Source organism: Falco biarmicus, chromosome 3, assembly GCF_023638135.1.
Source record: "Falco biarmicus isolate bFalBia1 chromosome 3, bFalBia1.pri, whole genome shotgun sequence".
Classification (NCBI taxonomy): domain Eukaryota; kingdom Metazoa; phylum Chordata; class Aves; order Falconiformes; family Falconidae; genus Falco; species Falco biarmicus.
This window is the reverse complement of record NC_079290.1, coordinates 100,840,692-100,860,515: the sequence shown is the minus strand read 5'-3', so window position 1 is coordinate 100,860,515 and position 19,824 is coordinate 100,840,692.

Here is a 19,824-nt window from a genome sequence, read left to right as displayed (position 1 = left end):
AGTCAGATTTTTCCACTGACCAATGGGAAGGACATCACTATCCTTCCACTTGGCTTTCCAAACTGCTTTACCCAGCTTACCTAGGGAGAAAACATCTTGTGAAATGAGTGAGTCATTAAAACACGGCATGCACCTGGTGCCAATGAGGACAGGCACTGTACACTACTACTATTACTGTCACATGCAAAATTAAAGGCTGAGCAAAATACTTCTCTCAGTCAGTAAGACACAAAAACTTTTTTTTCTAGCTTTACTCTGGGATTCTGACAGCAGGAGAACTTATGTATCTAAGTACCACTTACTCTTGTAAAGTTAGATCTGATGACCCTGCTCATGCAAAATTCCCAATGTTAGAGCAAATTTGCAGTTTGGATCTGCTACTGGGGTTGACACATTCCTAAGAAGGAAACACTCAGGAGCAGGTGCTGTCTCTGAGCGAAGACTCAGAGGCCAAAATGTAGGCCACGAGCATGACAACATCGTATGCCGTGCATGCTGAAGCTAATAATTTTGTATCAATTTCAATTCAGTGTTGAAGGCCAAGCATCCAGCCCAATTTGCAGTGGTAAGCCCAAGAGTCCATGACACAGGAGGAGACAAAAGCTGTCCATTTTCATGAGATAAGTTAGTAATTTTACAGTATTTAATTAGATATTACTAGGGACCAGGTCATAAAGCAAAAAGAACAGTATGTATTATAGAATTATCTATAAGCCAACAGACAATCACAGAAGTGACATCCAAAACCACCCTGTAGCATCACTGCTGGTACAGGACATTTTATAATACTAGATGCAAGTGAGTGCTATACAATCTGTGTGTGCCCATGTACTTTAATTTTCTCACAGCAAAAAAGCTATTCATTAATGTGACGGTATATGACATAGTTGAGAACCACCAGGAAAAACATATGCACTACTCTCATGTTTCCTGTTTTCTAAATGGAGATTTGTATTAAGAGATGACATAAATTCCCAGGCTCTGTAAAAAAGCAATTAGCTGGTATGCAACCGTATACAGTAGGGAAGATTTTAAAAACTATCTATGAAATCTTTTTCAGCCATCAGAAGGAAGCAGCAAGCTGACTTGCTACCTCTTAAAGTAAGTAGTTACTACTGCCTTCTTTCAGAACAAGTCCTTGCATGGATATACTTTTTCTGCAATAAGAATATCAGCACAGAGGTTTTATACAACCCACAATTTCACCCCTGGAAAAAGAAAAGAAAATCCTAATACCTCTTTGCAGCATTTATTTCCGAGCAGCTGTATTGTAGATTCCCACATGTGGACAAGTTCTTGCATCAGTGATCATGGGTTAACACGATACACTACGATGTTGAATGTTGCCATTTATAAGAATAAGGTCTATGCGTGCAAACAAATAAATAATTGTGTCATTAAACATCAGTTTTGCTATCTAATAGTAAGATAATTATAAAAATCAATTCATTAGTTCAATGGGTACTTCAGTGGGTACTGCCAGTTACTTCTCTTAACCTACTAACCCTTCTCATAGCAAGTGTATATGTTATCCTTCTTCCTCACTATGGGAAGATATCAAATAAGCACAATCATTCCTAGTGTGAGCAGCACTTACTACATCTTTTTCTGAAATGCAAAAGGTACCACTTAAATTACATACTGTAACTAACTGACAAGAACAAACATGCTTCGTGAACTTGCCCATGGTTTTACCAGAAGATGACAAACATGGTTTTCTACTGCATTGCCTAAAGCAAATTAGCTGCACCCCCCCAGTCAGCTACTGAGGGACTTCAAACACATCCACCACTGCTCTGCAAAGTCTTAGATGTAAATAATGAAATTATCAAAGGCAAAGGTATACAGTAATTGCTGCACAGCTCAGGAAGACAAATGCTGTATGTTCTACTACTAAATACAACACCACACACCTCATCAGGTGAAGCATTTGATCTGAATTGTCCTATATACCAAGGCCAATGCAGAATATATGTACACCATAGAAACAGTCAGCACTGAGTCACTTTCACCTGCGCTAAATCCAGAACCTGAACTCCTAGAGGTGTTGCTGCAAGGACACTGATGCTGATTAGACATGACACAGGAATGAAGTAGACACACTTGAAAATATTAAATACTGCTCCCAGACTCATGCTGGTAAGCCTGTACAGCTGCTGTGCAATACCAAATGAATACACTGGTCTGGATCTGCACTAAAGGTCGTAACATCATGTTCGGTCAAATAATGTAGATGCTGCAAGGCTCCCTATGCTGCCTCCATGTGAAAGAACCAGGTGGAGGGTGCTTAGCTCAAGAGTAAATGATGTTTACTTTTAAAAGAACCCATTTCCACTAGCAAGGCAGAGAGCAGAAACAAGACTTGCGTTCTTAAGGGTAATACATCACAACTTCTCACATGAAGAAAATCGTGCAAAAGCAACCATACCTGGTGTATGAACTGCTGGGAGTTTGTTCCCTATGTAATTCTTCCACCTTTCGAAAATACTCACAGTGTCCGAGTGCTAATCCACCGCTTGTACATTGTCTCTCTGGATGGCCTGGGTTTCCAGCCTGAGACTTTTTCTTCTTTCCACCTAGGAAAACTGCATTTTAAGAATAAATCTTATCATCAATTCTTTCAAAGGCAAAATATTTACTACATTTTGAAAGTGGTAATCCTCATATACCTCCATATTCAGTGAGATGCAGGGACATATCTGAAGGACTAAAGGATTAATATGACCATATATTCCAGATGAGGTAGCAGAATTCCGTTTGCTTTAAGAAGTGCCTGTGTGTCTGTTTTCCATGTTCTTCTAATGAGTATTGCATATGGGTTTTAATGCAATGCAAGAGTAGAGCATAACGTAGGTCGGTGTGATGGATATGGGGTAGTGCATTGCTGCTGAAAAGCCAAGTGGATGTGGCCAAAGTGGAAGAAGCAGTGCCCCTGTGAAACTTCAACAGCTGTAGGAAAACTAACAGTTCAGCAAGCTTTAGTAAGCTATGAAATTCTCTGCTTTGTTGTCACTGTCGAAATATGCTTGCATGTTCCCTGTCAGCCATTTCACTTTGTTGACTGAATGAGATGTTTTGCAGTCCTGGACAACAACAACAACAAATTCAAACCCCAACACTCCTTGTTTATAATTTGACTGCATTCATGAAGTATGCCACATCAACCCACCAAAAACAGCACAGCAAACCCTCTATTCTATACACTGTAAAATCAAATTATTACAGCTTTTCAATTAAGGAGCCCAAGATCTTCCCTAACTTTTTCGTAACTAATCAAATTAGTTGTAGTTCAAGGATATTTCCTTTGGTTTGCAAAGCATTCTCTGCATCTGCCCCACAAATCCTTTCTTCGGCTGAAGCTGAGGACAGACAGAGCTCAGAAGTGCCGACCACCGAAGGAAGATGCACAGATTTAGCTGATGTCCCATGAATGCTGTTCAGCAGCAGTTATCTGAAGGAAAGATGTCCTTTGTCACTGTGGCTGCCTAGGTATGCATTTATTGATCAGAGTATTGAGGCTGAAAAAACAGAGACAAGAAAACAACATTGTACGCAACACACCAGGTATTGCAAGACTACGGTGTCAGTTTGATGTGGAGGACATTTAATTTTTATGTCATATTTGAAGTATGGCCAGTTTCCATCTAATTGCTAAGAACAAACTATGTGGCAATTTCAGTGAAAGCCCTTAGGCTTCAGTCATCTACAAATGTGTTTGAAGTTTTCCACAATCCAGCAGATGTTCGATCTCTCTTTTTATTATTTTTTTTTCAAATCTGATAAAAAAAAAAAACCAAAACCCCAAACCACAACTGTTTCATCTTATGCTTTTAAGGTTGCTCAAAAGTCTTGCTCATGATATACTTAAGATTGCACTAGAAAACGCAAGGACAACTCAAGGTCAAATCTATACATCATGGAGATGGAATAGCCTGTTTCCTTCACTGCAGCTCACGGTCTAGAGGACAGCAACGGGTGAAGAGCAGAGTTCCTTGCACAAAGCACATGGCATTGACCTCAGGTGCCCTCCTATGAACATGGGAGCTATTGCAGGGAGGTGATGGCAAGGGTAGCAATATAGTACTTTGTAGCTCCCACTCTTGAACAAGGCAGGGAAAGAAAAAATATTTCAGCCCTCGAGACATTTGCTGAGCTAATATTTTTTCCTCTTCTTTTTTCACAGCCCCAGCATAGTTACAGTAATGAACTATTTATGCTGGTGCAGCTAACGGTCCCCTAAGCATAAGAGTCAAGTCATCAGCCATCTTAAGTGCATTAAAAAAATAAAATAATAATAATAAAAAATGCACAGTTGCCTTCTGTCTATCTGTCTGCCTATCAGCCTGAAGGATTCATTATGTACAGCTCCTCTGAAGAAAGTTGCTGCTATGACATTGATGGCATGCGTAAACACACAGGTACAGATAAGAGGTGATGGATGTAGTCGGAATTGTCCTCCATCATTCCCATTCACCTTTTTGATTGGTCCTCATTTTTTACCTGTGGCAGGGAATAATTTAAAGGCACACTCATGTTTTCATAATTAAATGATCATATTCTTTCAGGCGCTATGGAGATTTCATAGTGGGTTCCAAGCATGTTGGCTTGGCTCTGGAGAGATAAGGGCTTTTTCCTCCGAGCACCATCTGCTTGAGGACTTCCTCCTTTTTTAGACGTTTTCCTGCTCAGGACCTGTACAGATAGCAGTCTATGAGATGGAAAATAATGAAAGAACATATTCCTTGGGGTCAGATTGTCTGTGCTGTCCTTTCTCCAGAGTATTGAAAATGAAGACCAGATTTTCAGTTCCATCCAAAATTCAGACAGAAAAAAGGAAAGGCTGTACCAGGGGGATAGAGTGTACTACAGTATTCCTTCCTCCTCATTTCTCATTCCTGTGTATACTCAAAAGTAGCTTGTGTCTTTCTGGGGCTGATGGGTGTAATACAGGTCTGAACTTAAAATTGATGTTCACAGCAACATCAAGGTGAGAACCACTCTACTCTGGTCTTAACTGAGTTCAGCTAACCTGATGCTGTAGGAACAATTTCCTAAGAATTCAACTGTTTGGTCCAGGAACATAGTCGGTGTGTAGAATCTTAAAACTTTAACATTTCAGTGCCCTGAATGCAGAAGCATTTAAGGTATCTCCTTGAAAAGCAAGCTGCCTGCATAAAAATACTTCACTATAGCAGGTATTGGAGGAACTAAAGAAGCCATCAGAATATCAAGCTTACTAACCCCCTGGATGTCTTTGAAAATGCTTTGAAATACTTCAGGGGGGTTATGATTTTTCATACCTAGTCCTGCAATGCTCAGTTCTGTTCGTGATGCCCTTGCAAGCTTCAAAAACCATCACTGATACTTGGGGGACTGAGAGTAATATGCTTAGGTTTCCAGCTGCTAGTGGTAAGATAAATTGTAATCGATACATATTGAACAGTGTCTGGTACCAAAACATGCCAATTTCTCAGAAATCGTATTGGTCTTATGTTCACACAACAGCCATAAACACCACCACTATTGGTCTGGCTGCTCAAACACGACGGGCAGCTTCACAAAGTCTGCGTTCACCTGTAGTCAACACACACTGGCCACTGTTTTATGGAGATGGAAAAAAAAATTAAACAGTCGTGGTACAGAAGAAATCATGTGCCTGTGAAATAGTTGTAAAGTCACTTTGTAGTCACTTGCTCATTGTTCCCTAGTAATCAAAAACATCATTAAGCACCTGCTCCCATCACCAGACCAACACCAGTTTCAAGAACCATCCAGGTTACACATCTCTTTGCAGTCATAGTGAAATGCTGTAAAGAACACAAATAAAACTTAAAAAGCTAGATGCATATTTAAAATAAATTACAAGGATGGCATGTTCCATAACATTGAATCCTAATTATTTTCTGTTGAGGAAAAAATTAGAAAAAAATCTGCTGAACTTTCTGATTTTAACTACTTCACAGTGAAAACAAACAAACAAAAAACCTACCAGGTCCTTATCTTTATTTGTGAGCTTATTTTTGGTAAGTTTCCTTCAGAAATAATTAGGGATTCTTTAAAGAAATATTGAATCATCTAGCCAAGTAAGAAAATAATTTCAACATAAAAGTTTAACCAGAAAGTTTCTGACAACTAAACAAAGCAATAGCAGTATGCTTATGAAAATATACAATTTTTTATAAAAAAACAATGGCAGAGCATATATTTGAATATGCTGTTATGCTGTGGCTTTAGTATTCAAGCTCAAGGATGAACAAGAACAAAAATTTCCATATATAGATACATTCTGTAAGCTAAAAAGACAGTGGTATATAATGTAGATGAGGTGGTTAGTAAGAGCAGCATGAGAAACCGCACCAGAGGGTAAAAACTAATGATTGACAAATATTCAGCATCAAAAGGACTGCATGTAAAAGGGGAAAAAACAGGACTTGTTGACAAGTGAAGAGCAGTGAGGGGAGATGAGCTGAACATATTTTTTTTTAATGAGGTGTTAAGTACATCAGCTGGAGAGGCTGGATAATGACTGTGCTGATGAGTTGGCCAGGGTGAAAAAAAGCTGAATAACATGACATTTGGGAAACTCAGGAGAACAGTGAAACATAAGATGAGATAGCTTCTGGGGGAAAAGGTGAACTACTTTGGCCACTCAGATAACTTTTTGTGATGCTAGTGCTGCAAGGACTTGGCATCTCACTAAGTAACACATACAAAAAAACTCCAAAAGTGCACAATTTAAAGAAAAAAAATCCTACCTTGTATCAACTCACTCATTCCCGGAGAAAACTTCTGAAAATGCGGGTGCTCTGTTACTCTTCAGGGCTTGGTTAAGCAGTCAAGCAGCACAGCAGGTGCAGCTGCTCAGCTACGCTATAGCACGGTCAATGCAGAAGCGCGCTGGGCAGTCCTTGGGGGGAAACGGGTATTCGTCTGGAAGAGTCCTGGGACACTGTCAGGTGTTCTAAATGCTCCACAGAAATAGATTACAAAAGCAAAGCAAGAAACACACAGTAAGATCATGAGTTTTCTACCTTCTGATCTTTGCCAGAATTGTTTCCTGCAGAGAGTGGGGGACAGGACATTGACCTAAACCAGGCTTCATATCATAGCCACCGGCTCCTCAGCACAGAAGAGTAGGCTGTGCTTCTGTGTCTTATCTGTTGGGTGTCTGAATCCTTTCACATGCCTGCAGTATCACTGGGCACTTCCAAGCTTTTCCTAAGCATTGTCAATTCTACTCTATGTCCATAACTTTAGTGTCCCTCTGGAAAACTGGGGGGACAGGTCTACCACCAAGACAGTACCGTATCAATGGAGCAAGCAGGGGGAAGAGAACAAAAAGAACAGGCAGGGTTTGCTTCATCGAGTGTCAGAATTAAAAAAAATAAAAGAAAAATCAAACTAACCCTCTTGGAACATTTTAATGGGAGAAAGAGTAAGCAGGAGCATTGTTAGGTTAGGCAAAAAAAGGATTTTAAAAGTGTCTAAAATAGCTGGCGGCTGTTTGAAGGAATTTGACAGTGACAAAAGCAGAGGAAGTTTGTGGTGGGTGTTCAGGGATGGCCACCAACAGGATATGTTTATGTGCAGAGATGCTAAATATAAACACCAAGGCGCAGCAGAGATGAAAGACAGCTTATCAACAGCATCTGTAGAAGGCCAGGGTGCAATATAAAACTGGGGAAAAGACATAGGCCACTATTCACACAGAAGATAGCAGAGAGAGATTTTATGCCACTTTCCCATGGTTTTGCTGGGCCAATATATAAAAATACATAAAAGCTACCCTTACAAACAAGTTTTATTTGTAGCAGAATCACAAACAACACAAGCTGAAGAAGTGGGGACCCACACTGCAAAATCATTACTCTGCGTAAGCAGTATTTTACAGAATAAGCGCACTATTAAAGTCAGTGCAACAGTGTCTGACTGGCTGCTCATCAGAAGAGATGAATGGAAATATTAGGATTTCAGACTTGTCGTTTTTTTCCTGTGATAGAAGTGAAGATGGCTGAGTTCTGAGAATGTCATCAGACACTGCCACAAAATTAGAAGAAAGGGCTGTATAAATACATAAGGTAAAATTTCCTTTAAAAGAGAGTTTGAGATACTGCTGGCATGACAGCCCACACCACAGCAAACTTAGGATTGAATATGAAGTTTTGTTTCAAAGAAAATTTTTCAAGTTTCATGGCCTGTGAGTTATATTTTAAAAAAACAAGTATGAGACTTGTCTGCCAGTAAGGCAAAGGGATTTATACAGAGGTCGTTGCAGAAAGGCTAGGCATGGAAATCATGAAGTGATGTAAACCCACTGAAGAGGGTTCTGACCATATGACTTAGTTCTTTGTTTTCCTTCACAAATAACCAGTTGATAGGCAAAACTATGTTCATCAGCCTCTCAGAGTAGACACTTCTACTCATTACCTGGTGCAGCTGTGGTTTTAATTCATGAAGCAATCAGATATTTAATTCATCAGATGGTCCATTTCCAGACCACAGTTCCTTCCAAGACCATTTCCTGAGTCTTATTTTTCAGGTAAGAATCCAATGGCCCTTGTTTCAAGTGATTGTGACAGTGAAATCCATCCAGAAAGCTCAAACACAGACAGTCCAACTTCAGCTGCTTTTCTTGAGCATTGCAGCCTCATTTAAGCTGGAATCAATTGGTATTGATTAAAAATGCAAGGGAATCTCAAAGGGGTGAAGTAGGGTAGATGGGCAGGCATAGGGCAGGGTGGGAACGGTGACACCGCTCGGTTCTAGCTTTACCTGCGTCCTGCAAAGAAAGCACTAACTGCACAGTGAGCCGTGGGAAGAGCAGGATGAGCAGACTGACTTTTGTTATTATTTCTGCTACTTACACCCATCTTGGCAGCTACAAAGAAGGAAGATCACCTAAAGGAGAACTTTCCTACTCTGTGTCCTGACACAGGTCTTTCCACATCAGCTGGAGCTCCAGCCCAGCCATGCTGGCTGTGGCTCGTGTGGTAGGCAAAGAAATCAACACATTCAAAGTAGAATCAACAAATCAAATCAGATTTGTTGATTCAAAAGAGAATCAACAAACAGAATCAAAAGGAATCAACAAATTCAAAACAGCAGAGGAAGAAGAGGGAGAGACGCTGAGGGGAAGAACACGAAAAGCCAACAACAACAAAGGAACAATAACAGTTTTCAATTTCCATTTCAAATGGAAATACTGAATGTTTTCCCAGGAAGCATGTCTTTATGGGCCACCTGAAAAATATCTACGTTTTATTTGATTATTATGTTATGTGGCCAGAGGAGATTGCAGCATGAAGTAGATAATGATGTCCGCTAGCTCGGTAATATTCAAGTTTTACGGGTAGTTTTTTTCTACTGCTCTTAATCAGAACACGGAGACCAGCAGATGGGCCACCTGTGATGAAAGGCAAGTAGAAAAATTGAGCTTGCCATTGTTCTTAAAACTGTTACTCACATGTCTGACAGCAACTAACTTAGATCAAAGCAGAGTGCAGAGGAGATCAGAAAGCAACAGCCACTAAAGCAGGAAAAGACGAAGTGAAAAGAGCTACAAGCTAACTAACCACAGGGACATACAATGGGTATTGACCAAAGCTGCAAAACAATGGCACCCAGCAGTATCAAAGGCACTGTTTTATTGCAAAAGAAATGAAAAAGTGGTGTCATGAAAGAGAGGGTTGTAATAAGAGTGTAAAGATGTAACATCAAGAACCTCTTGTACAACTAAAGTTGCAAACACCCAACAGGGGAGATCAGATGCTGTGTTTTCACCTACACAGAAATTATTTCACATAAACAAATAGGTTTGGGAACAATAAAACAGCAGTCCTGCCATTAGGTATGGGTAGCAGAAGTGGAACTGGAATACCCTTTTTCTTCTCCTAGATTACTGCGTTAAACTTCAAGGACTGTTAAATACTGGAAACATGTGTCCTTAACCAGTTTTGTTTTTCCCACTCCAGGCTGCTGTCATCCTTGTAGATCCAGACACAGGGAGTGATACGCAGTGTTATTTGTATGCCAGTCACACTCACCCTAGGCCAGATAACCCTGTATTGTAGAGAGCCCAAGAGAGCTGGTAATCACTAAAACCTCTTGGATATACCTCAGCATCGATCCCTCTGTCAGTGGGAAAGTCAGGGCTCTCTCCAAAGGGCTCTCCCCAGACCACCAAACCAGGTCTAGACAAAGTGCTGTGGATATGCCATCTCCATGGCTCTCTGACAGAGAATCTTTAAGGGATTCTCCTATTTTCTAAGCAATAAGCAAATTTCAGTCTGGGATTTAATCCAGCTAGGACAATCACAATTTTCATTTTATAAACCAATTTGCTTAGCCATGTGAAACAGAAAGTAAGGCACAAGGTCACTTGTCAATGGAAAAGCATCAAAGGAAGAAGAGCCCTTTCTTCTGACAGTAAAATATAAGTTTTACTACATCATTTCAGAGGAAAAAAAAGGGAAAAAAAAAAAAAAGAAAGCAGTAACATATCCTACTCTAGTGTCTTTGCTTCTTCCCTTCAAACCATAAATTCTCTAGCCTTCCCTTAGCTCACCTCCTGCTATCAATTTAGACAAACTGCTCGCAACTCTTCACCTATGTAAGAGGCACACGGCATCACCCACCTGCCCCAGCAGACATCAGGAAGAGCATCAGCTGCCGGCTCTGCCCTGGCAGTGGAACGGCACGAAGGTGGCAGCTGAAGCGCCAACAAGACGGATGGAAAGTGGCTCTGTGCTGAAGTTGGCGGTACTGTGTCAGGAAAAGTTCAAGCAGAGGATGTCAGAGTTAAGGGTCTGCTCTTCCCTGTGACCTGTCCTTCCACCGGGACAATCTGTAGTGGGTTGCTGTGCAGACATGTAACTGGTAGAAAAAGGTACTGTAAATTGTTTCCTTTCTGTCAGATTAATTGCTGTGTGCTTTATTTAGGAGCAACTTAATCACACAGAGCATAAAAATAAATGTGTGTTCAGCAGCTCAATTTATCCTCAAGCCCTGCCCAGCCTGCTGTGAGCCTACAGTTTCAATCATGAGATGCATTTCTCTTCAACAGATAAATTTGCTGGACATTCAGTGGAAAAAAAGCTTCCATTAGAGCACACAGCCGGTCTGCTGAGAACCTGGCATTTGTTGACGTTGGCTTCACTGGATTCAGGGACAGGGAACCCAACCTCAGCCGCTCTTTAAGGCTCCAGTTTTGCATCACCGTGTAGTTGGCCTTTGCTACTCAGTCTGAAGCTGAAAAAGAAATAGGATGCCCTCCGCTCGGAGTGAAAAGGGGATGTAAAATGAAAATGATAGGGCTTTTTGAAAGAAGCTTATGCTCAAATTCTTCCCTCGGCGTCACGACTCCATACCCGGGGGGTGGGGAAAAAAAACAGTCAAAACCCCTGGCAGCTGCCCTCCTGTATGTGAATGTGAATGTGAAATACGCAGTAAGAGTTCTCATTAGTTCACATGTTGAGCATGAAATGGCTCCTGTACATTGAAAGAATGTATATGTATACAGGACAAGAGTTTTGAAAACTGTTACCAAATGATTGCTTTACCAAACTGTGAACTCCAAACTCTGGAGAGATGGAAATGGCTTTCCCTTTTCACTCATCCTTTCCTCACCGTCAGAGCAGAGCTGTGCCGAATGCCTCCCAGCCTTCCCAGCACAAGTGGGTGACGCATCTTGAAAGCTGCCTTGCAAAAACGACTGTTTCAATGATAAACCAGCATAACTGCTTAAGAATAACACGAGTGACATAAAAGTATTACTGCTTATCTCTTTAGATATTGTTACCCTAATTAAATGACTGTAAACAGCCACACCACACAAATACAGGAATTTTGTTATTATTATCATAAATTTTATCGTTATCTTAAAACCTATGTATGTCGCAGATTTACAAGAAAGAATGAACCAGTCACCAAAAAGAGAAACTCCTGTCTTAGAAAAATGTGGGCCCATGACAACACACTCTCACACTCGCAACTTAAGGAATTTATCTTTTAATGAGGTGGTGTGTGCCTCACCCTTTGCTGCTCTGGAGAGCGTGGTCTCAGGTTCCTGGAGCTCCCCATGTGCGGATGGGGTTCTCACTGCACCCCCATTCCCAGGAGGATCAGGGGAGCTGAAGAACACAATGCTACATACTGCATTACATTTAGGTTTTGTGTGATTGTTCTTAAGATTCTTATATTCCTAGAAATGTAACTACATTATTAAGAAGACAAACGCTTCACAGAATGTGGAAGGACACCCTCCCAAAAAACATTAGTTAGAAAGATCATTGCTATTATTACTTCTGCTGAGGGCAATACTTTTCTGTTAAGGAGTAATGCAGATGAACTTGAATATAAAACATGCAATATATCAGTTATTGTTTCAGAGGTATTAGTGAAAGAAGCTGAGAACTGAAATATTCTTTTCTCTTCCCCCTGTAAAACGCTGGAGTGAAAGTGGGACTGACTAGAGTGAAAGTGGGATTGAAATGGGGTTTGTTAAGACTTGAAACTACAGGAGGGATGAGGGATGGGTTCCCAAACAGAGAAGTTATTGGCAAGCTGTGCCGGGGGAGGGCTGAGGGGTCACTGAAAACAGGATAATATAAAAGAAGGCAGGAAGGTAAGAGCTGCAGGTAAAATCAAGTTTGTAGATGTAAAGAAACAAGCTGGATTAATATTGATGCAAAAAAAAGAGAGAGGTTAGCATGTAGATGCAGACAAACACTGCAAATTAAAACCATGGGGAGTTTCTCTATACAAAATATTAGCTGTCAGGTGGCACCAAGTTATAGACACAGATATGAAGCCTTAATCATGTTGGCTTCTCTTTCTTGATCATGTATAAAAAATATCCTCAACATGAGGGCTATGGCCAACAAGACCTTAAATATCACAAGGCATGCAAAGTTGGTGTAAAGAGGAGGCAAAGACAGAAGAAATTGATGGAAGGAGCAAGAGAGTTCATTCCACTGTCTTAGCTTAACGAGAAGCAAGAAGAGGTAAGTTACAGTCCTTTGGACTATGAGACACTGTTCACATATTGAATGCTTAATCTGGCTCAGGTAATTTACTTTTCCACAAGCACTCTAAAGCCTAGTTTTTAACAAAATCTTAGCTAAATCCTTGAATGTGAAAAATTGCACTGAACATCCACAAAGAACAACCAAAGTATGTTTCTAGGATATTTTTCTGTAAATTTTTACATAGAAACTTTTATGTAGAACTAAATATCTCAAAACATTTATTTCTCTTGTGCTCTTTCTTCCTATTTAATCCCAAATATGAAAAAAAAAATGTATTTATTTAGCGCTAAGTTTGAATGTCAGAAAATGCTATTCTGAGGATGTGGCAGTTTGTAGTTTATGGGAGCGGGTTTGCCTATTCCTGAGAAATGCCTCTAAACACAAAAGTGAGGAGTGAAGCTAAGAATAAAACAACAGGCAGCAGAAATGCACCACAGCCAGTAGTACAGAGAAGGGACTTCAAACACAATGCAGCTTGCCAGACACTGGCACAGCTTTAAAATCAAATAACATTGCCACATCTCTGGTTCTGCCATCACTTCTCATAAAAATATGGGCTCGGATATTTTCTGTGTTACTTGTCTATACAGTAGAAGCACAAATTCCAGCCAAACGAGGAAAGCGTGGCTTGCCTTCCAAGAGGTAAATGAAAGCCTGAACCCTTCAAAGCTGGCATGTTTTTTCCCCACACCTGAAAGCTAAGTGAAAAATCCCCTTTTACAGCACAGTTGACCCATTTCTGCTCAAGGGACTTTAAGTGATAAGAAACCCAGCATGAAAGACACACCTGTTGGGGTTCTTTTTAATTCCTTGTTGAAATTCTGACACAGGTATGAATATGCTAAATGTATTATCAAAATATAACCTAGTGGTACAATAGAACACTTTTTTTCATAAGCCTTTAAATTAACTCCACGTTTCTGTTCATGCTGAACACAGATACACACACACAGAATGAAGACTGCAGTTAATAATTAAACAATGAAAGCAGTTTGAAGGGCAGATATGCTGTGCATCAAGGTATTTGAAGAACTAGACAGTTTATAAATCCCAGATAATAAACATCAAATGAATCTTCACGACTGTGCTGAAGTAGCGACGCCTGTCAGCTGCTATTTCATCTTCGGTAGTTCTGTGTGTTTGGGTAGCCTGGAATTTTCTTGGTGCAGAATCAAAGCTGAATTTTGAACTAATCCAGTGAAATAATTTAGAAATGCTTAACGCTTCTGCATTTCCAGCTTGTAGTTCCTGGTGTAACCATTTAACACATTGCTTGGATCAGTTGGGTGCTCCCCTTACAATGAACAATCTCATTTCTGCTGCTTCTCCTGTGTCACCACAAATCAAGGGCATGAAGCTGAACTCATGTTTAAAACAAACAAAAAAATATTTCTTAAGAGACTTCACCACAAAGAGAGGACAGTAACAAAAGTCAGGAATAGGCATTTTGATAGGCAAGGATCTTATCACATATGTGGGACTTTGACTATATAGACTTAAACTCCTGAGAATTACAAGCTAGTAATGCCAGCTGTATAGCTTTTATTTAGTATGATCTTGTAGCCTATTCATTTTAACGGATGCTGAATAGTTTTAGGAAAAACAAAAACAAAAACAAAAACAAAAACCCACAATGGTAATTACCAGTCTCAGCATTTTCTATCTTATCCCAATTTAGAACAAAGCATCAATTACAAACTTATAAATGATCCTATGAAATGCTTTTAGAGAGCTGCTTGAAATCAATCCAGTCACCCTAGAAACAATACGAGAATGTACTTATCCTTCCCAACATTTGGCATTTCTGCTTCCAGATCTAGCTGTAAGGCAGGGAGATGGGAAAAAAAAGTATGAAAACATTTCTTTTGTCGCTCTGTTTGTGTTCTTATGTATTTGAACTTGTATTAGATATACCTTTTAAGTTTCCTTTGTGTTTGCATATTCTTGCTCTAAAGCTGAACAAGGCACCCTCATGAACCAAGTCCTCGCGTAAAACTCACCTTGACTTCAATGGGGGTTTAGCACAAAGAGAAAATTAAACCCACAGACCTTAAAGCAGGGGGCAATAAATTTGTGTGTACATTATGTATGAAATAAATAATTTGCACCACTTTTCTGGACTCACACAAAGGTTTACGGGAATAGCCACTAGGCCAGACAGAAAGCGATACATTTTCCTAAACATTTTCAACCTATTAACTTGGTGCAATTTTGCACTTCCCCGTGTTGATGCTGAAGCTCTGAAAAGACATAGTGCATGCTGGATAAAGCAAACTTTCAGCATTCACACTCCATTAATTAATTCATCACCTAAAAGCTAAGTATTGATTTTTTAATGGCTCTACAAATCTGTTTAAGCTACTATGATGTAATTAAGAGGACATGTGTTTACTGTAAATTATCTAACAAGTACAAGGGCTGTGAATTCAGCAGTAACAGAAATTTTAGCTCAAAGCAGACAACACGGAAAATGACTGTTTGAAATTTTTTTTCCACTAATTGTATAAAGTACCATGATTATTGTCAAGCTGGATTATTAAAAGCCTCCTATAGCACTAAAAATGGAAGGTCTGATATTCCTTCCATGGAAATCAAGAGATTGTGTGCAAATTCAGTGGTGGGGAGCCAAATGCTTAACACAGGTGTCCAAAGGGATGGTGAATTAGGCATTTCAAGATGAGCTTTACAGAAAAATGACTGTAGTGCATGGACTCCTTATAACATATTCTATCCGAAATATTAGCAAAAAACCCAAAGCCATAATTCCCACAGGTGGCATCTGGTTAGCCACTAAAATCATACTCGAGAATCAAATGAACACATGAAATTGATATTAACTTCTTCCACTAGAAGCATGAAGACTTATGGTTAAATGCAGAATGGTGTGCCACATACCTCTTGTGAGAGTGTGAGAAAAGCTGCAATCAAGTCAACCACTGGCATGCAGACTCTCTCTCTCTCTATGTATAAATGCGTGTGTGTGTGTATATATCTATATCTATCTATCTATATATCTAACAGAGGAGCAACCTGATAAATAGTACAGATGTAGATTGCTGCAACTACAGATAGTTTCCTACCTTACATTTACACTGCAAAAAATGAAATATGCAGAGAGTATCATGATTGCCACCAAGGAAAAAAATAAAGGAAGATGAGGTGGGGAAGGAGGGGGAGTTGTGATTACAGATACCAAAACAAGAGATGTGAGATGTAGTGCAGGGAGGGGAGCAGAAATTATGCAGGATAAGTCTCTTATTGATACATTCAGAAATCAGTATGAAAAGGTCCACACGATCTTGACCTCTGACCAGCCTCAGCAACCTCTTCAATCTGAGAAGACATCCTGCAGCTATCTTTGCCTGCAAATCTCTAGCTTTTCAATTACCTTGGAAAAAAATAAATTCTAGCCATGTATACCTCTACGGCTGAAATGTGGAATGCATATTTTATTGTATAGCAGCCTCCAGAGGGAGGGCTTCAACAGTTCTGCTGAGAATAGTTACTATTATTACTCAGTTTTCAAATGGCATCCAACTGTTAATGGGAGAAGGGAGGATATTTGAAGGTACTTATCATGCAGAGATAAAAAGACACCAGAATAATCCAGCTATGTCTTTTGATAACATTAATTAGCAGTAGAGCTTAGTTAGGTTTTTAAAAATAAAAAATGCATCAGTGTTTTATTCTTAGTAGCAAAAATGCAGAAGCGTCTAAATATTTAATAACAACAGCATGAACGTGTTTTTTCAATGTCATATTTTGGTTGAAGAAAGGACTTTCCCAACGGTATACTAATCTTTCTTTTTTATTTTTTTTTTTGCTTTGCTTTGCAACTATAATGAAATTTTGCATAATCAGCCTTTTTCACCAACCTCATGTTCCATGTTTACTGATAGGAGCAAAAGAGGAGCTGGTTTTTACATCAGTGGGGCTGGCAGGGGACAGACATCTCAGTATTCTGAGTCCATTCTCTTGAAGGGTTGGGAAAGACACCGGCTAAGCCAAAAGCAGCTCCAGTCTGTGACAACGGAACAGAAGAAAACATGAAGGTAATTATTGTATATGTGCATGGCACAAAGTGTGAATCAATAATTAAAGAGTTAATTATCTCACCAGTTATGGATACAGGCTGGTGATTAATCCCTGCAAATAGGCCGAGAGACAATTACGCTCCCTGCATGCAGCCCGTGATAACCAGCCCTTCCCTGGCTGCACAGATGGGATTCACGAAGGTGCTGTGCCCGCACAGGGGGAATAATTCAGAAATGATCGGTGACAACACACGGCAATAACCAGTGGCAAGACAGTAATCCTCTACACCTCTGTATGTCCAGGCTGAGAAACCTCTAGTAGCGATAACAACGTAGTGTTAATGCATCCTTTTGCAGAAAATCAAAATTAGTGCTACTAAGTGAATCATAATGGCTGCTAAGACAATTAATTCCCTCTTTCATCATTGTTATGTGCTGAAAGCCTTTCTTGGTGCTATAAAAAGCGAGCCACAGATTTAATGAAATCATAATAAGTGATCTCAAAAACGAGTACATTTTAAATGCTTTTGAATTCCTTTCGGTCTGCTCATTTTCCCAGGTAAAATCCCAGTGCAAAAGCAGCAAATACAAACATGGAAAACAGACACAAACTATAGCTGAAAAATCTGTTGAGAGACTAGCAACTGAATTAATTAATTAATTAATTGATGGCTTCAACTTTTCTCCTTTGCCTGGTTTCATCAACTTTACATGTATTGTATAGAGAAGCTTTTATTTTTAGTTGGATTTCCAAATGAAATGAGATGTATTTACAGCCAGCATCTGCCCCAAGTGTTCTCAAGTTATCAGCCAGTTTCAGTTTAGACCTGAAGAAAAAAGAAGCCTCAATGATGATGAAGATGATGGCCTCAAAGATGATGGACAAAAATCCATAAGGAAACAGAGCTCACTGGTTTCGTGGCTTACAGAACTGTGTACTTAAGGATAGGATGTAGCTGTTGAGAGACGATGCCAAAGCCAGAGGCCTGGGCTGTCAAACGCGGTTCCTACAGCAGCAGACTAGAGCCCACAGCAGTCTGGTTTTGGCATTATATAACCCTTTAATTAAAAAAAAAAAAAAAAAAAAAGAGAGAGGTACAAGTTGATTTTGCTTTGTATGTGATATTCTATGTATTACTCACTATTGCCAACCTCAAGCTTTTGAAAACCATGAGTCAAGCCACAAAATATCATGAGATTAGCTGTAACATGAGTTACCGAAAAATAAATAAATACATTTGTGTGGTTTATTTGCCTTTTAATGCAGGGTGAGTTCAGGTCATGTTTTTGAAGCTTTCTTTCACAAACACCAAGGCTACAGGCTTTTTTTGGCTTTTTTTTTTCTTCCAAGTGGATTTGAGCTAAGAAACCATAAGACTTGGTAACACTGACACTTTTCAAACATCACACGTAGCTGCACCGACTGTGAGGAACTTTCGCTGCCCCCTCAGCGGCGGCGGTGAGGCCAACCCAGTGATTAACTGGGGCATGGCTATGGCAAAGGTCCCAGCATGTGCTGGGGCTGTGGGAGCCTCCCCAGCCACAGCTCTGCGGGGAGCCCAAGGGTGTGTGAGAACGTAGTGACCAGGTGCCCCGCCACAAAGCCAGTACTCAACACCATGCTTTGCACAGGTGGGCACCCCTGGGAGACATCTTACCTCCCAACCAGCTGTTGGCCATGCAAAGAAATGGAATCAGGCCAAGGGAGTGGAACTTCAGCCACAAAAACATCTTTTTTTCCAAAAAAGTTGGGGGTTTGATTGTTGTTGGTTTGTTTTTTTGGTTTTGGTTTGGTTTTTTTTTTTTTTTTTGCAATAATCTTCATTCTTCTCAAAATATTTGGGCATTCAGAAAGAAAACACAACCTTTTCCCCTAGAAATGAAATGGGACAAAGCCTAAATATGTCGAGGTAAATGACACGTTATTGCATTGTGTTCACTTTGTGTGGGAAGTTCTCACCTTCTCCCGCAACAAGCACAAGCCTTCCCTAACTCCGGTGGGCTCCTAACTCTTTTTCTTATGGTTAATTTTAATGACATCAACACACAGCGCATCATAACCAGCTTTTTATATCACTGCTCCATTCTCACATGGTTCAGACTTCACATTTAAGCCTGGGACGTTCTAGCTGGTAACATGCACCATACATACAGAGCCATTCCTATTTTCCTCCTCCTGTGCTCCTTCATGGGTGGCATAAATTAAAAATAGTTTTGGGGGTGTTGAAATTAAAACTGCTCCGCAGAGGCAGTTGGGAAAAGTCTCAGGAAATACTTTCTGGTGGTTGGTAGGTTGGTTTTGTGGGTTTTTTTTTCCTTGATTACTTTTTGTGGGGGCGATTTCTATTCATCAGAACCAGAACTTTCCGTGGGAGCAGACCACACCTTTGCAGCTATGTGCAAAGTGTCTGCTCAAAGTAAACAAGACCATTGCACACAGTGAGAGCAGCTACTTACACACTGCTCAGGGAAGTTATCTGGAGTATCCCATTGCAAATGCCAGCTCTGCTTCATCAGAGTGGGGACTTAGAGCTGAGGCAGCACCCAAAACACTGTGCTTTTTTTTTTTGCTTTTTTTTTTTTTTTTTTTTTTTTTTATCCCTCAGCCTAGAGTAATTTAAAATTTCAAAGTGCAACAAGGAAATTTCTGGTTTGAAAAACTTAGGGGAATAAATCCACCTTTTCAACTCTCACAACCAGTTACCTTGCAGATTACCAATTTCAGATATTTATCAGCTTTAGGATTTATACATATATCAACCATC